Source organism: Haliotis asinina, chromosome 13 (assembly GCF_037392515.1).
Source record: "Haliotis asinina isolate JCU_RB_2024 chromosome 13, JCU_Hal_asi_v2, whole genome shotgun sequence".
Classification (NCBI taxonomy): domain Eukaryota; kingdom Metazoa; phylum Mollusca; class Gastropoda; order Lepetellida; family Haliotidae; genus Haliotis; species Haliotis asinina.
In genome coordinates, this window is record NC_090292.1 from 6,467,352 (window position 1) to 6,484,444 (window position 17,093).

At 50.4% G+C, this 17,093-nt stretch overlaps 1 protein-coding gene across 1 annotated transcript in view; it reads right to left on the reverse strand.

Annotated features, from left to right (window-relative positions):
- The window catches only part of LOC137260103 (uncharacterized), a 30,434-nt gene that overhangs the window by 12,623 nt on the left and 718 nt on the right, over positions 1–17,093 (reverse strand). The gene's annotated exons all lie outside the window — the stretch shown is intronic.

A 17,093-nucleotide genomic window follows, 5' to 3' on the forward strand; every position in this document is an offset into this window, starting at 1 on the left:
TGATCCACTTCACACCCAGTATCTCAAACCTCATACCTAACATAAGCTACCTCACATCCAGTATCTCACACCCCGTACCTAAAATGATGTACCTCACATCCAGTATCTCATACCCCGTATAACAAGATGTACCTCACACCCAGTATCTCACACCCCGTACCTAACATGATGCACCTCACACCCAGTATCTCACACCCCGTACCTAACATGATGCACCTCACACCGAGCATCTCACACCCCGTACCTAACATGATGCACCTCACACCCAGTATCTCACACCCCGTACCTAACATGATGCACCTCACACCGAGCATCTCACACCCCGTACCTAACATGATGCACCTCACACACAGTATCTCACACCCCGTACCTAACATGATGCACCTCACACCCAGTATCTCACACCCCGTACCTAACATGATTCACCTCACATCCAGTATCTCACACCCCGTATAGCAAGATGCACCTCACACCCAGTATCTCACACCCCGTACCTAACATGATGCAACTCACACCGAGCATCTCACACCCCGTACCTAACATGATGCACCTCACACCCAGTATCTCACACCCCGTACCTAACATGATGCACCTCACATCCAGTATCTCACACCCCGTACCTAACATGATGCACCTCACACCGAGCATCTCACACCCCGTACCTAACATGATGCACCTCACACCCAGTATCTCACACCCCGTACCTAACATGATGCACCTCACACCCAGTATCTCACACCCCGTACCTAACATGATGCACCTCACACCCAGTATCTCACACCCCGTACCTAACATGATGCACCTCACACCCAGTATCTCACACCCTGTACCTATCATGATGCACCTCACATCCAGTATCTCACACCCCGTACCTAACATGATGCACCTCACACCCAGTATCTCACACCCCGTACCTAACATGATGCACCTCACACCCAGTATCTCACATCCCGTACCTAACATGATGCACCTCACACCCAGTATCTCACATCCCGTACCTAACGTGATCCACTTCACACCCAGTATCTCAAACCTCATACCTAACATAAACTACCTCACATCCAGTATCTCACACCCCATACCTAAAATGATGTACCTCACATCCAGTATCTCATACCCCGTACAACAAGATGTACCTCACACCCAGTATCTCACGCCCCGTACCTAACATGATGCACCTCACACCGAGCATCTCACACCCTGTACCTAACATGATGCACCTCACACCCAGTATCTCACACCCCGTACCTAACATGATGCACCTCACACCGAGCATCTCACACCCCGTACCTAACATGATGCACCTCACACCCAGTATCTCACACCCTGTACCTAACATGATGCACCTCACACCCAGTATCTCACACCCCGTACCTAACATGATTCACCTCACATCCAGTATCTCACACCCCGTATAACAAGATGCACCTCACATCCAGTATCTCACACCCCGTATAACAAGATGCACCTCACACCCAGTATCTCACACCCCGTACCTAACATGACTCACCTCACACCGAGCATCTCACACCCCGTACCTAACATGATGCACCTCACACCCAGTATCTCACACCCCGTACCTAACATGATGCACCTCATATCCAGTATCTCACACCCCGTACCTATCATGATGCACCTCACACCGAGCATCTCATACCCCGTAGCTAACATGATGCACCTCACACCCAGTATCTCACACCCCGTACCTAACATGATGCACCTCACACCCAGTATCTCACACCCCGTACCTAACATGATGCACCTCACACCCAGTATCTCACATCCCGTACCTAACATGATGCACCTCACACCCAGTATCTCACACCCCGTACCTAACATGATGCACCTCACACCCAGTATCTCACACCCCGTACCTAACATGATGCACCTCACACCCAGTATCTCACATCCCGTACCTAACGTCATCCACTTCACACCCAGTATCTCAAACCTCATACCTAACACAAGCTACCTCACATCCAGTATCTCACACCCCGTACCTAACATGATGCACCTCACACCGAGCATCTCACACCCCGTACCTAACATGATGCACCTCACACCCAGTATCTCACACCCCGTACCTAACATGATGCACCTAACACCGAGCATCTCACACCCTGTACCTAACATGATGCACCTCACACCCAGTATCTCACACCCCGTACCTAACATGATTCACCTCACATCCAGTATCTCACATCCCGTACCTAACGTGATCCACTTCACACCCAGTATCTCAAACCTCACACCTAACATAAGCTACCTCACATCCAGTATCTCACACCCCGTACCTAAAATGATGTACCTCACATCCAGTATCTCACACCCCGTATAGCAAGATGTACCTCACACCCAGTATCTCACACCCCGTACCTAACATGATGCACCTCACACCGAGCATCTCACACCCTCTACCTAACATGATGCACCTCACACCCAGTATCTCACACCCCGTACCTAACATGATGCACCTCACACCGAGCATCTCACACCCCGTACCTAACATGATGCACCTCACACCCAGTATCTCACACCCCGTACCTAACATGATGCACCTCACACCCAGTATCTCACACCCCGTACCTAACATGATTCACCTCACATCCAGTATCTCACACCCCGTATAACAAGATGTACCTCACATCCAGTATCTCACACCCCGTATAACAAGATGCACCTCACACCCAGTATCTCACACCCCGTACCTAACATGATGCACCTCACACCGAGCATCTCACACCCCGTACCTAACATGATGCACCTCACACCCAGTATCTCACACCCCGTACCTAACATGATGCACCTCACATCCAGTGTCTCACACCCCGTACCTAACATGATGCACCTCACACCGAGCATCTCACACCCCGTACCTAACATGATGCACCTCACACCCAGTATCTCACACCCCGTACCTAACATGATGCACCTCACACCCAGTATCTCACACCCCGTACCTAACATGATGCACCTCACACCCAGTATCTCACACCCCGTACCTAACATGATGCACCTCACACCCAGTATCTCACACCCCGTACCTAACATGATGCACCTCACACCCAGTATCTCACACCCCGTACCTAACATGATGCACCTCACACCCAGTATCTCACATCCCGTACCTAGCATGATGCACCTCACACCCAGTATCTCACATCCCGTACCTAACGTGATCCACTTCACACCCAGTATCTCAAACCTCATACCTAACATAAGCTACCTCACATCCAGTATCTCACACCCCGTATAACAAGATGTACCTCACACCCAGAATGTCACACCCCGTACCTAACATGATGCACCTCACACCGAGCATCTCACACCCTGTACCTAACATGATGCACCTCACACCCAGTATCTCACACCCCGTACCTAACATGATGCACCTCACACCGAGCATCTCACACCCCGTACCTAACATGATGCACCTCACACACAGTATCTCACACCCCGTACCTAACATGATGCACCTCACACCCAGTATCTCACACCCCGTACCTAACATGATGCACCTCACATCCAGTATCTCACACCCCGTATAACAAGATGCACCTCACACCCAGTATCTCACACCCCGTGTAACAAGATGTACCTCACATCCAGTATCTCACACCCCGTATAGCAAGATGCACCTCACACCCAGTATCTCACACCCCATACCTAACATGATGCACCTCACACCGAGCATCTCACACCCTGTACCTAACATGATGCACCTCACACCCAGTATCTCACACCCCGTACCTAACATGATGCACCTCACACCGAGCATCTCACACCCCGTACCTAACATGATGCACCTCACACACAGTATCTCACATCCCGTACCTAGCATGATGCACCTCACACCCAGTATCTCACACCCCGTACCTAACATGATGCACCTCACACACAGTATCTCACACCCCGTACCTAACATGATGCACCTCACACCCAGTATCTCACACCCCGTACCTAACATGATGCACCTCACACCCAGTATCTCACACCCCGTACCTAACATGATGCACCTCACACCCAGTATCTCACATCCCGTACCTAACATGATGCACCTCACACCCAGTATCTCACATCCCGTACCTAACGTGATCCACTTCACACCCAGTATCTCAAACCTCATACCTAACATAAACTACCTCACATCCAGTATCTCACACCCCATACCTAAAATGATGTACCTCACATCCAGTATCTCATACCCCGTACAACAAGATGTACCTCACACCCAGTATCTCACACCCCGTACCTAACATGATGCACCTCACACCGAGCATCTCACACCCTGTACCTAACATGATGCACCTCACACCCAGTATCTCACACCCCGTACCTAACATGATGCACCTCACACCGAGCATCTCACACCCCGTACCTAACATGATGCACCTCACACACAGTATCTCACACCCCGTACCTAACATGATGCACCTCACACCCAGTATCTCACACCCCGTACCTAACATGATGCACCTCACACCCAGTATCTCACACCCCGTACCTAACATGATGCACCTCACACCCAGTATCTCACATCCCGTACCTAGCATGATGCACCTCACACCCAGTATCTCACATCCCGTACCTAACGTGATCCACTTCACACCCAGTATCTCAAACCTCATACCTAACATAAGCTACCTCACATCCAGTATCTCACACCCCGTATAACAAGATGTACCTCACACCCAGAATGTCACACCCCGTACCTAACATGATGCACCTCACACCGAGCATCTCACACCCTGTACCTAACATGATGCACCTCACACCCAGTATCTCACACCCCGTACCTAACATGATGCACCTCACACCGAGCATCTCACACCCCGTACCTAACATGATGCACCTCACACACAGTATCTCACACCCCGTACCTAACATGATGCACCTCACACCCAGTATCTCACACCCCGTACCTAACATGATGCACCTCACATCCAGTATCTCACACCCCGTATAACAAGATGCACCTCACACCCAGTATCTCACACCCCGTGTAACAAGATGTACCTCACATCCAGTATCTCACACCCCGTATAGCAAGATGCACCTCACACCCAGTATCTCACACCCCATACCTAACATGATGCACCTCACACGGAGCATCTCACACCCTGTACCTAACATGATGCACCTCACACCCAGTATCTCACACCCCGTACCTAACATGATGCACCTCACACCCAGTATCTCACACCCCGTACCTAACATGATGCACCTCACACCCAGTATCTCACACCCCGTACCTAACATGATGCACCTCACACCCAGTATCTCACACCCCGTACCTAACATGATGCACCTCACACCCAGTATCTCACATCCCGTACCTAGCATGATGCACCTCACACCCAGTATCTCACATCCCGTACCTAACGTGATCCACTTCACACCCAGTATCTCAAACCTCATACCTAACATAAGCTACCTCACATCCAGTATCTCACACCCCGTATAACAAGATGTACCTCACACCCAGAATGTCACACCCCGTACCTAACATGATGCACCTCACACCGAGCATCTCACACCCTGTACCTAACATGATGCACCTCACACCCAGTATCTCACACCCCGTACCTAACATGATGCACCTCACACCGAGCATCTCACACCCCGTACCTAACATGATGCACCTCACACACAGTATCTCACACCCCGTACCTAACATGATGCACCTCACACCCAGTATCTCACACCCCGTACCTAACATGATGCACCTCACATCCAGTATCTCACACCCCGTATAACAAGATGCACCTCACACCCAGTATCTCACACCCCGTGTAACAAGATGTACCTCACATCCAGTATCTCACACCCCGTATAGCAAGATGCACCTCACACCCAGTATCTCACACCCCATACCTAACATGATGCACCTCACACCGAGCATCTCACACCCTGTACCTAACATGATGCACCTCACACCCAGTATCTCACACCCCGTACCTAACATGATGCACCTCACACCGAGCATCTCACACCCCGTACCTAACATGATGCACCTCACACACAGTATCTCACACCCCGTACCTAACATGATGCACCTCACACCCAGTATCTCACACCCCGTACCTAACATGATGCACCTCACACCCAGTATCTCACACCCCGTACCTAACATGATGCACCTCACACCCAGTATCTCACACCCCGTACCTAACATGATGCACCTCACACCCAGTATCTCACACCCTGTACCTAACATGATGCACCTCACACCCAGTATCTCACACCCCGTACCTAAAATGATGCACCTCACACCCAGTATCTCACATCCCGTACCTAGCATGATGCACCTCACACCCAGTATCTCACATCCCGTACCTAACGTGATCCACTTCACACCCAGTATCTCAAACCTCATACCTAACATAAGCTACCTCACATCCAGTATCTCACACCCCGTACCTAAAATGATGTACCTCACATCCAGTATCTCATACCCCGTATAACAAGATGTACCTCACACCCAGTATCTCACACCCCGTACCTAACATGATGCACCTCACACCCAGTATCTCACACCCCGTACCTAACATGATGCACCTCACACCGAGCATCTCACACCCTGTACCTAACATGATGCACCTCACACCCAGTATCTCACACCCCGTACCTAACATGATGCACCTCACACCGAGCATCTCACACCCCACACCTATCATGATGCACCTCACACACAGTATCTCACACCCCGTACCTAACATGATGCACCTCACACCCAGTATCTCACACCCCGTTCCTAACATGATTCACCTCACATCCAGTATCTCACACCCCGTATAGCAAGATGCACCTCACACCCAGTATCTCACACCCCGTACCTAACATGATGCAACTCACACCGAGCATCTCACACCCCGTACCTAACATGATGCACCTCACACCCAGTATCTCACACCCCGTACCTAACATGATGCACCTCACATCCAGTATCTCACACCCCGTACCTAACATGATGCACCTCACACCGAGCATCTCACACCCCGTACCTAACATGATGCACCTCACACCCAGTATCTCACACCCTGTACCTAACATGATGCACCTCACACCCAGTATCTCACACCCCGTACCTAACATGATGCACCTCACACCCAGTATCTCACACCCCGTACCTAACATGATGCACCTCACACACAGTATCTCACACCCCGTACCTAACATGATGCACCTCACACCCAGTATCTCACACCCCGTACCTAACATGATGCACCTCACACCCAGTATCTCACACCCCGTACCTAACATGATGCACCTCACACCCAGTATCTCACATCCCGTACCTAACATGATGCACCTCACACCCAGTATCTCACATCCCGTACCTAACGTGATCCACTTCACACCCAGTATCTCAAACCTCATACCTAACATAAACTACCTCACATCCAGTATCTCACACCCCATACCTAAAATGATGTACCTCACACCCAGTATCTCACACCCCGTACCTAACATGATGCACCTCACACCCAGTATCTCACACCCCGTACCTAACATGATGCACCTCACACCCAGTATCTCACACCCCGTACCTAACATGATTCACCTCACATCCAGTATCTCACACCCCGTATAACAAGATGTACCTCACATCCAGTATCTCACACCCCGTATAACAAGATGCACCTCACACCGAGCATCTCACACCCCGTACCTAACATGATGCACCTCACACCGAGTATCTCACACCCTGTACCTAACATGATGCACCTCACACCCAGTATCTCACACCCCGTACCTAACATGATGCACCTCACACCCAGTATCTCACATCCCGTACCTAGCATGATGCACCTGACACCCAGTATCTCACATCCCGTACCTAACGTGATCCACTTCACACCCAGTATCTCAAACCTCATACCTAACATAAGCTACCTCACACCGAGCATCTCACACCCCGTACCTAACATGATGCACCTCACACCCAGTATCTCACACCCCGTACCTAACATGATGCACCTCACACCCAGTATCTCACACCCCGTACCTAACATGATGCACCTCACACCCAGTATCTCACACCCCGTACCTAACATGATGCACCTCACACCCAGTATCTCACATCCCGTACCTAGCATGATGCACCTCACACCCAGTATCTCACATCCCGTACCTAACGAGATCCACTTCACACCCAGTATCTCAAACCTCATACCTAACATAAGCTACCTCACATCCAGTATCTCACACCCCGTATAACAAGATGTACCTCACACCCAGTATCTCACACCCCGTACCTAACATGATGCACCTCACACCGAGCATCTCACACCCTGTACCTAACATGATGCACCTCACACCCAGTATCTCACACCCCGTACCTAACATGATGCACCTCACACCGAGCATCTCACACCCCGTACCTAACATGATGCACCTCACACACAGTATCTCACACCCCGTACCTAACATGATGCACCTCACACCCAGTATCTCACACCCCGTACCTAACATGATGCACCTCACATCCAGTATCTCACACCCCGTATAACAAGATGCACCTCACACCCAGTATCTCACACCCCGTGTAACAAGATGTACCTCACATCCAGTATCTCACACCCCGTATAGCAAGATGCACCTCACACCCAGTATCTCACACCCCGTACCTAACATGATGCACCTCACACCGAGTATCTCACACCCTGTACCTAACATGATGCACCTCACACCCAGTATCTCACACCCCGTACCTAACATGATGCACCTCACACCGAGCATCTCACACCCCGTACCTAACATGATGCACCTCACACACAGTATCTCACACCCCGTACCTAACATGATGCACCTCACACCCAGTATCTCACACCCCGTACCTAACATGATGCACCTCACACCGAGCATCTCACACCCCGTACCTAACATGATGCACCTCACACACAGTATCTCACACCCCGTACCTAACATGATGCACCTCACACCCAGTATCTCACACCCCGTACCTAACATGATGCACCTCACACCCAGTATCTCACACCCCGTACCTAACATGATGCACCTCACACCCAGTATCTCACACCCCGTACCTAACATGATGCACCTCACACCCAGTATCTCACACCCCGTACCTAAAATGATGCACCTCACACCCAGTATCTCACATCCCGTACCTAGCATGATGCACCTCACACCCAGTATCTCACATCCCGTACCTAACGTGATCCACTTCACACCCAGTATCTCAAACCTCATACCTAACATAAGCTACCTCACATCCAGTATCTCACACCCCGTACCTAAAATGATGTACCTCACATCCAGTATCTCACACCCCGTATAACAAGATGTACCTCACACCCAGTATCTCACACCCCGTACCTAACATGATGCACCTCACACCCAGTATCTCACACCCCGTACCTAACATGATGCACCTCACACCGAGCATCTCACACCCTGTACCTAACATGATGCACCTCACACCCAGTATCTCACACCCCGTACCTAACATGATGCACCTCACACCGAGCATCTCACACCCCGCACCTAACATGATGCACCTCACACACAGTATCTCACACCCCGTACCTAACATGATGCACCTCACACCCAGTATCTCACACCCCGTACCTAACATGATTCACCTCACATCCAGTATCTCACACCCCGTATAGCAAGATGCACCTCACACCCAGTATCTCACACCCCGTACCTAACATGATGCAACTCACACCGAGCATCTCACACCCCGTACCTAACATGATGCACCTCACACCCAGTATCTCACACCCCGTACCTAACATGATGCACCTCACATCCAGTATCTCACACCCCGTACCTAACATGATGCACCTCACACCGAGCATCTCACACCCCGTACCTAGCATAATGCACCTCACACCCAGTATCTCACACCCCGTACCTAACATGATGCACCTCACACCCAGTATCTCACACCCCGTACCTAACATGATGCACCTCACACCCAGTATCTCACACCCCGTACCTAACATGATGCACCTCACACCCAGTATCTCACACCCCGTACCTAACATGATGCACCTCACACCCAGTATCTCACACCCCGTACCTAACATGATGCACCTCACACCCAGTATCTCACACCCCGTACCTAACATGATGCACCTCACACCCAGTATCTCACATCCCGTACCTAACATGATGCACCTCACACCCAGTATCTCACATCCCGTACCTAACGTGATCCACTTCACACCCAGTATCTCAAACCTCATACCTAACATAAACTACCTCACATCCAGTATCTCACACCCCATACCTAAAATGATGTACCTCACATCCAGTATCTCATACCCCGTACAACAAGATGTACCTCACACCCAGTATCTCACACCCCGTACCTAACATGATGCACCTCACACCGAGCATCTCACACCCTGTACCTAACATGATGCACCTCACACCCAGTATCTCACACCCCGTACCTAACATGATGCACCTCACACCGAGCATCTCACACCCCGTACCTAACATGATGCACCTCACACACAGTATCTCACACCCCGTACCTAACATGATGCACCTCACACCCAGTATCTCACACCCCGTACCTAACATGATTCACCTCACATCCAGTATCTCACACCCCGTATAACAAGATGTACCTCACATCCAGTATCTCACACCCCGTATAACAAGATGCACCTCACACCCAGTATCTCACACCCCGTACCTAACATGATTCACCTCACACCGAGCATCTCACACCCCGTACCTAACATGATGCACCTCACACCCAGTATCTCACACCCCGTACCTAACATGATGCACCTCACATCCAGTATCTCACACCCCGTACCTAACATGATGCACCTCACACCGAGCATCTCATACCCCGTACCTAACATGATGCACCTCACACCCAGTATCTCACACAACGTACCTAACATGATGCACCTCACACCCAGTATCTCACACCCCGTACCTAACATGATGCACCTCACACCCAGTATCTCACATCCCGTACCTAACATGATGCACCTCACACCCAGTATCTCACACCCCGTACCTAACATGATGCACCTCACACCCAGTATCTCACACCCCGTACCTAACATGATGCACCTCACACCCAGTATCTCACATCCCGTACCTAACATGATGCACCTCACACCCAGTATCTCACATCCCGTACCTAACGTGATCCACTTCACACCCAGTATCTCAAACCTCATACCTAACATAAGCTACCTCACATCCAGTATCTCACACCCCGTACCTAAAATGATGTACCTCACATCCAGTATCTCACACCCCGTATAGCAAGATGTACCTCACACCCAGTATCTCACACCCCGTACCTAACATGATGCACCTCACACCGAGCATCTCACACCCTGTACCTAACATGATGCACCTCACACCCAGTATCTCACACCCCGTACCTAACATGATGCACCTCACACCGAGCATCTCACACCCCGTACCTAACATGATGCACCTCACACCCAGTATCTCACACCCCGTACCTAACATGATGCACCTCACACCCAGTATCTCACACCCCGTACCTAACATGATTCACCTCACATCCAGTATCTCACACCCCGTATAACAAGATGTACCTCACATCCAGTATCTCACACCCCGTATAACAAGATGCACCTCACACCCAGTATCTCACACCCCGTACCTAACATGATGCACCTCACACCGAGCATCTCACACCCTGTACCTAACATGATGCACCTCACACCCAGTATCTCACACCCCGTACCTAACATGATGCACCTCACATCCAGTATCTCACACCCCGTACCTAACATGATGCACCTCACACCGAGCATCTCACACCCCGTACCTAACATGATGCACCTCACACCCAGTATCTCACACCCCGTACCTAACATGATGCACCTCACACCCAGTATCTCACACCCCGTACCTAACATGATGCACCTCACACCCAGTATCTCACACCCCGTACCTAACATGATGCACCTCACACCCAGTATCTCACACCCCGTACCTAACATGATTCACCTCACACCCAGTATCTCACACCCCGTACCTAACATGATGCACCTCACACCCAGTATCTCACATCCCGTACCTAGCATGATGCACCTCACACCCAGTATCTCACATCCCGTACCTAACGTGATCCACTTCACACCCAGTATCTCAAACCTCATACCTAACATAAGCTACCTCACATCCAGTATCTCACACCCCGTACCTAACATGATGTACCTCACATCCAGTATTTCATACCCCGTATAACAAGATGTACCTCACACCCAGTATCTCACACCCCGTACCTAACATGATCCACCTCACACCCAGTGTCTCACATCCCGTACCTAACATGATGCACCTCACACCCAGTATCTCACATCCCGTACCTAACGTGATCCACTTCACACCCAGTATCTCAAACCTCATACCTAACATAAGCTACCTCACATCCAGTATCTCACACCCCGTACCTAAAATGATGTACCTCACATCCAGTATCTCACACCCCGTATAGCAAGATGTACCTCACACCCAGTATCTCACACCCCGTACCTAACATGATGCACCTCACACCGAGCATCTCACACCCTGTACCTAACATGATGCACCTCACACCCAGTATCTCACACCCCGTACCTAACATGATGCACCTCACACCGAGCATCTCACACCCCGTACCTAACATGATGCACCTCACACCCAGTATCTCACACCCCGTACCTAACATGATGCACCTCACACCCAGTATCTCACACCCCGTACCTAACATGATTCACCTCACATCCAGTATCTCACACCCCGTATAACAAGATGTACCTCACATCCAGTATCTCACACCCCGTATAACAAGATGCACCTCACACCCAGTATCTCACACCCCGTACCTAACATGATGCACCTCACACCGAGCATCTCACACCCTGTACCTAACATGATGCACCTCACACCCAGTATCTCACACCCCGTACCTAACATGATGCACCTCACATCCAGTATCTCACACCCCGTACCTAACATGATGCACCTCACACCGAGCATCTCACACCCCGTACCTAACATGATGCACCTCACACCCAGTATCTCACACCCCGTACCTAACATGATGCACCTCACACCCAGTATCTCACACCCCGTACCTAACATGATGCACCTCACACCCAGTATCTCACACCCCGTACCTAACATGATGCACCTCACACCCAGTATCTCACACCCCGTACCTAACATGATTCACCTCACACCCAGTATCTCACACCCCGTACCTAACATGATGCACCTCACACCCAGTATCTCACATCCCGTACCTAGCATGATGCACCTCACACCCAGTATCTCACATCCCGTACCTAACGTGATCCACTTCACACCCAGTATCTCAAACCTCATACCTAACATAAGCTACCTCACATCCAGTATCTCACACCCCGTACCTAACATGATGTACCTCACATCCAGTATTTCATACCCCGTATAACAAGATGTACCTCACACCCAGTATCTCACACCCCGTACCTAACATGATCCACCTCACACCCAGTGTCTCACATCCCGTACCTAACATGATGCACCTCACACCCAGTATCTCACATCCCGTACCTAACGTGATCCACTTCACACCCAGTATCTCAAACCTCATACCTAACATAAGCTACCTCACATCCAGTATCTCACACCCCGTATAACAAGATGTACCTCACACCCAGTATCTCACACCCCGTACCTAACATGATGCACCTCACACCGAACAACTCACACCCTGTACCTAACATGATGCACCTCACACCCAGTATCTCACACCCCGTACCTAACATGATGCACCTCACACCGAGCATCTCACACCCCGTACCTAACATGATGCACCTCACACACAGTATCTCACACCCCGTACCTAACATGATGCACCTCACACCCAGTATCTCACACCCCGTACCTAACATGATGCACCTCACATCCAGTATCTCACACCCCGTATAACAAGATGCACCTCACATCCAGTATCTCACACCCCGTACAACAAGATGTACCTCACATCCAGTATCTCACACCCCGTATAGCAAGATGCACCTCACACCCAGTATCTCACACCCCGTACCTAACATGATGCACCTCACACCGAGCATCTCACACCCCGTACCTAACATGATGCACCTCACACCCAGTATCTCACACCCCGTACCTAACATGATGCACCTCACATCCAGTATCTCACACCCCGTACCTAACATGATGCACCTCACACCGAGCATCTCACACCCCGTACCTAACATGATGCACCTCACACCCAGTATCTCACACCCCGTACATAACATGATGCACCTCACACCCAGTATCTCACACCCCGTACCTAACATGATGCACCTCACACCCAGTATCTCACACCCCGTACCTAACATGATGCACCTCACACCCAGTATCTCACACCCCGTACCTAACATGATGCACCTCACACCCAGTATCTCACACCCCGTACCTAACATGATGCACCTCACACCCAGTATCTCACATCCCGTACCTAACATGATGCACCTCACACCCAGTATCTCACATCCCGTACCTAACGTGATCCACTTCACACCCAGTATCTCAAACCTCATACCTAACATAAGCTACCTCACATCCAGTATCTCACACCCCGTACCTAAAATGATGTACCTCACATCCAGTATCTCATACCCCGTATAACAAGATGTACCTCACACCCAGTATCTCACACCCCGTACCTAACATGATGCACCTAGCACCGAGCATCTCACACCCCGTACCTAACATGATGCACCTCACACCCAGTATCTCACACCCCGTACCTAACATGATTCACCTCACATCCAGTATCTCACACCCCGTATAACAAGATGTACCTCACATCCAGTATCTCACACCCCGTATAACAAGATGCACCTCACACCCAGTATCTCACACCCCGTACCTAACATGATTCACCTCACACCGAGCATCTCACACCCCGTACCTAACATGATGCACCTCACACCCAGTATCTCACACCCCGTACCTAACATGATGCACCTCACATCCAGTATCTCACACCTCGTACCTAACATGATGCACCTCACACCGAGCATCTCATACCCCGTACCTAACATGATGCACCTCACACCCAGTATCTCACACCCCGTACCTAACATGATGCACCTCACACCCAGTATCTCACACCCCGTACCTAACATGATGTACCTCACACTCAGTATCTCACACCCCGTACATAACATGATGCACCTCACACCCAGTATCTCACACCCCGTACCTAACATGATTCACCTCACATCCAGTATCTCACACCCCGTATAACAAGATGTACCTCACATCCAGTATCTCACACCCCGTATAACAAGATGCACCTCACACCCAGTATCTCACACCCCGTACCTAACATGATGCACCTCACACCCAGTATCTCACACCCCGTACCTGACATGATGCACCTCACACCCAGTATCTCATACCCCGTACCTAACATGATGCACCTCACACCGAGCATCTCACACCCCGTACCTATCATGATGCACCTCACACCCAGTATCTCACACCCCGTACCTAACATGATGCACCTCACATCCAGTATCTCACACCCCGTACCTAACATGATGCACCTCACACCGAGCATCTCACACCCCGTACCTAACATGACGTACCTCACATCCAGTATCTCACACCCCGTACCTAACATTATCCACTTCACACCCAGTATCTCAAACCTCATACCTAACATAAGCTACCTCACATCCAGTATCTCACACCCCGTACCTAACAAGATGTACCTCAGACCCAGTATCTCACACCCCGTACCTAACATGATGCACCTCACATCCAGTATCTCACACCCCGTATAACAAGATGTACCTCACATCCAGTATCTCACACCCCGTCTAACAAGATGCACCTCACACCCAGTATCTCACACCCCGTACCTAACATGATGCACCTCACACCGAGCATCTCACACCCTGTACCTAACATGATGCACCTCACACCCAGTATCTCACACCTGTACGTCAACACCTTTTATTTCACAACCCGAACCTCACATCCCGTACCTCGCACCCTGTAGCTCACATAAAGTACCTCACACTTCGTACCTCACACCCAGTATCTCACACCCCGTACCTAATATGATGTACCTCACACCCAGTATCTCACACCTGTACGTCAACACCTTTTATTTCACAACCCGAACCTCACATCCCGTACCTCACATCCCGTACCTCACACCCTGTAGCTCACACAAAGTACCTCACACTTCTTACCTCACACGTCATACATAGGATTTCACACCTTTTATTATGTACTTCACACTGTCTACCTCTCACACTGTTTCTAATGTCCAGTACCTCACATTCCGTACCTAACATCCTGTACCTCAAATCCCCCATCATCAATCACATAACTCACTTCCGGTAACCCCCACGCCGTACCTTACATGACACCTTACACTCCATGCTTTACACACTGTATCTCTCAGATCGTACCTCACACCCAGTACCTAACGTCATTTGCTATACACTCCGTACCTCGAATAGATATCTCACACCGTGTAGCTCACACCTCGAACCTCACTCCGGTTCCTCACTTCCGGTTGTCCATAGCCCGTACCTCACGCCCCATCACACACTCTCCGTATGTCATTTCCAGTGCCTTTCACTCCGTACAGAACTCCCTGTACCTCATACTCTGTACCTCACACCCTGTACCTCACATCCCGTACCTCACGCCCCATCACACACTCTCCGTATGTCATTTCCAGTGCCTTTCACTCCGTACAGAACTCCCTGTACCTCATACTCTGTACCTCACACCCTGTACCTCACATCCCGTACCTCACGCCCCATCACACACTCTCCGTATGTCATTTCCAGTGCCTTTCACTCCGTACAGAACTCCCTGTACCTCATACTCTGTACCTCACACCCTGTACCTCACATCCCATACCTCACACCCTGCACCTCACATCCCGTACCTCACACCCTCTACCTCACATCTCACACCTCACACCCTCTACCTCACATCTGACACGCTGTACTTCACATCTCAAACCTCACATCCTCTACCTCACATCCCGTACCTCACACCCTCTACCTCACATCTCACACCCAGTACTTCACATCTCACACCTC